We start from the raw sequence: 4,034 nt of genomic DNA on the forward strand, positions 1-4,034 counted from the left end.
GGGGTGAGTATTGTGTTATGTGCATATTGTGTATTGGGCACACTTCCTAGTTCCTTGTATAGTTGAGGTCTGTGGCCTACCTTTGTACGTCATATATACGTGCTTATGCACGAAGAGCAATACATCGTGCAATCATCACATCTAACAGATTTGTCCTCTTCACTACGGTTTCAAGTACTCCCTCAATCAAGCTAATCATGCCTCTCGGATTCACTCCTCGAGGCTAGGAAAACATGTGCGGCAACCGAGAAGGAGAAGAAATTGGTTTGGACTGATGAATGTGAAGCTAGTTTTCTGGAGTTGAAGCAAAGTTTGGTTACATCACCAGTCTTAACTTTGCCGGATATACATAAGGACTTCCAGGTATATTGTGATGATTCTCGTCAAGGACATGGGAGTGTTTTGATGCAGGAACGTAAAGTTATTTTATATGCTTCACGTCAGCTTAAGAATCATGAGCATAATTATCCTACACATGATTTGGAGTTAGCCTGAGTTGTGCATGCATTGAAAACTTGGAGCCATATCTTATTGGTAATTATTGTGATATATTTACTGATCATAAGAGCTTGAAGTATATTTTTACTCAGAAGGATTTGAACCTAAGGCAGAGGAGATGGTTGGAGCTTATTAAGGATTATGATTTGAATGTGCTGTATCATCCTGGTAAGGCTAATGTTGTTGCTGATGCATTGAGTCGTAGGAGCCATGTTAATGCAGTTAATATTGATGATATGCCACCGGATTTATGTGAGCAGTTCAGGAATCTCAGGTTGGAGATGATTCCTAAGGGATATTTACACTAGAGGTAAAGCCTACTTTGCTTGACAGGATCATAGAAGCTCAAAAGGGTGATAAGGAGATTGCTGATATAAAAGAGAATATGGTTAAAGGCAAGGCAGGAGGTTTCCACGAGGATGAACATGGAGCCATATGGTTTGAGAAGCGTATTTTTGTACCACAAGATGCAGATATCAGGAAGTTGATTCTTCAGTAGGCGCATGATTCACCTTATTCTATTCTCCCAGGTAATACTAAGATGTATTTTGGATTTGAGGGAAAGATTTTGGTTGCCTAGCCTAAAGAGGGAAATTGTTGGGTATATTGCAACATGTGATGTGTGCCAGAGAGTTAAAGCAAAACATCAGAGGCCAGCAGGTTTGTTACAACCATTGCCTATACCTGATTAGAAGTGGGATGAGATTGGTATGGATTTCACTATAGGTCTACCAAGGACTCGGTCAGGTTATGATTCTATTTGGGTAGTTGTTGACCGTTTGACTAAAGTTGCTCACTTCATCCCGGTAAAAAACTACTTATACCAGTGCTCAACTAGCAAAGATTTATATGTCTAAAATCGATTGTCTGCATGGAGTTCCAAGGAAGGTAGTGTCTGATAGAGGTACTTAGTTCACATCCAAATTTTGCCGTCGGTTGCATGAATCCTTGGGCACGAGGCTGGAGTTCAGTACAACTTTCCATGCACAAACAAATGGTCAGACAGAGAGGGTAAATCAGATTTTGGAGGATATCTTGAGAGCTTGTGCTTTGGACTATGGGTCTAGTTGGGATGATAATTACCTTATGCAGAGTTCTCATATAATAACAGTTATCAGGCTAGCCTGAAGATGGCACCATTTGAGGTATTATATGGTAGGAAGTGCAGGACACCATTGATGTGGGATGAGGTTGGAGAGCGTCAGTTCTATGGACCAGACTTGATCAGGGATGCTGAGGAGAAGGTCAAGTTGATTCGTGACGGGCTGAAGATAGCACAGTCCAGACAAACGAGTTATGCAGATGCAAAACGTAAGGAGGTCACATATGTGGTAGGAGACCGTGCATATCTTAGAGTTTCACCACTTCATGGAATTAAGAGTTTTGGAATCAAAAGTAAGTTAGCACCATGTTTTGTGGGGCCTTACAAGATCTTGGAGCGTAGAGGAGAGGTAGCTTATCAGCTGGAGTTGCCAGAATCCTTGTCAGGAGTTCATAATGTGTTTCATGTATCTCAGTTGAAGAAGTGCCATGTAGATATGATGTATGTTCCATTGAGGGACACGGTGCCACTTGAGGCAATTCAGTTGGAGAGTGGTCAAACATATGAGGAGAAGCGAGTTAAGATCCTGGAGACAGCAGAGAGAGTTACTCGCACCAAGACAATTAAGTTGTGCAAGGTTAAGTGGGATCATCATACAAAGGAGGAAGCTACCTGGGAACGAGAGGAAGATCTCACACAGGATCACCCACACGTATTTACTAGCCAGCCCGAATCTCGAGGGAGAGATTCATCTTAGGGGGTAGGTTTGTAACATCCCAATTTCCCTAAAGTTGGATGTTAATAGATCATTCATATGCATCTCATATTTTTCCATACATTATTTGTTTTGTGAAATATTCGAATCATTATGCAATTAAAGGCAATTTATTGGAGTGGAGATAACATGACTTCTCCCATGTTTTTAAAAATGTTCATAATGTCCAGAATATTATTTGCAGTTTATTTGATATGTTCTGGTATTTTCATAATCTCCAAAACATTTTATTTGAGTTTTTTATTATTGTTTGTGTGGCCTATTGCATAAAAAATTATTTTCAAAATTGCATTAGTTGAGGAACTAGTGTTCGTGTAGTTTATATTTGTAGCGTTATTTTTACTATGTGTCTATAATTTTTCTTTAGATTTTATTCTGGTTTTTGCATGTACTTTAGTTCATTTTTAGTGTTTTTTAAAAGAGGCCCAGCTAGCCGCAGCCTAGCAACCGCCGCCCGCGCCGCCAGCCCAGCACCCTGCGCCGCACTCCACTCCGCGCCCCTGTTTCTTTTGCGAGCCGGATGCCGCCGCTCGACCGCACGCACGCCGAGCCCGACTCGGGCTCGCGCTCCGGGTCCACCTCGTGCGCATCCGACGTGCCGTGCGCGAGCAAAACCCTAGGGGAGACCCCGCGACCCCATCCTGACCTCTCTTGCTGCCGCACAGCTCGCCGAGCCCGTTTTAGATCTCGCCCAGGAGATTCGCCACCGCTGCCGTTCGCCGATTGGTTGCACCGCCGTAAGGACTTGCAGAACCGCACCTTCTGCACTCTCCGATTCCCCTCTCAACGAAGCACCTCCCTGACATCCTTGCATGGCCGAAAACGCAGCAGCGCGAGCGGGACGAGCTCGACCGCTGCCACCGAGGCACACCGTGGTTCACCTCGTCGTTGTCGCCTATAGAGGGGGCTACACCACCATTGAGGACCACCAAAGCCTCTGCCACACCTGAAGCCGCCGCCGTCTTCCTCTGTTTCCGGTGAGCACGCGCGTACAGGGAACTCCTCAGCCAATCGAACGCTGACATGTGGCAACCAGCTACAGTACCGCACAATAAACAACCAGGAGTTTTCTGTTGGTTTTTGTCTTTTTTTTCAGATTTTCAACTAAAACTTCAAATTGCTACATCTTTTAGTCTATGACTACAATTTAAATGATTCTTTTTCCTGTGCACTCACAATGACCAGGAGAATATGACAGAACCAAAATTTCACATGTTTGCACTTTTCAAATTTTAATTCTTTTGAATTTGAATCAAATCTTCCGAAGGCCATAACATTCAAACCGTTTAATGAAACTAAGTGTTTCTTTTTGCGTTGTGGTTCTAGTACTTTGTATACGTTTTGTGCATGCTGTTATGCTGCTGTTATGTGCATTTTAAAATGGTTTTCTTGCTGTTGGTTTTATTTTGGTTCTATTTGAGTTCGATGATTGATTTGTTGATTGTGTGAAACGTCTATATTGTCTGGAGTGCGATGCGAACTATTGTCAAGAGTGTGACTTTTTGAACTAGAACCAAGACAAGTTACATGTTGATCATCCTTTATCTATTGTTTTCCATGCATGTCATTATATCACACTATGAATATATGCATGTATAGGATTACTATGTATTTTTGCTATGCTATTGAGCAATCTTCCTGTCATTCCAGATCGTGGTAGTTGTTGATTCTATGCTTTGTAGACGGGGGCGGTTCGTGTTTTCATTGAGCTTATATGAC

The sequence above is a fragment of the Triticum dicoccoides genome, chromosome 1B (genome assembly GCF_002162155.2).
Source record: "Triticum dicoccoides isolate Atlit2015 ecotype Zavitan chromosome 1B, WEW_v2.0, whole genome shotgun sequence".
In the NCBI taxonomy this organism is placed as follows: Eukaryota; Viridiplantae; Streptophyta; class Magnoliopsida; order Poales; family Poaceae; genus Triticum; species Triticum dicoccoides.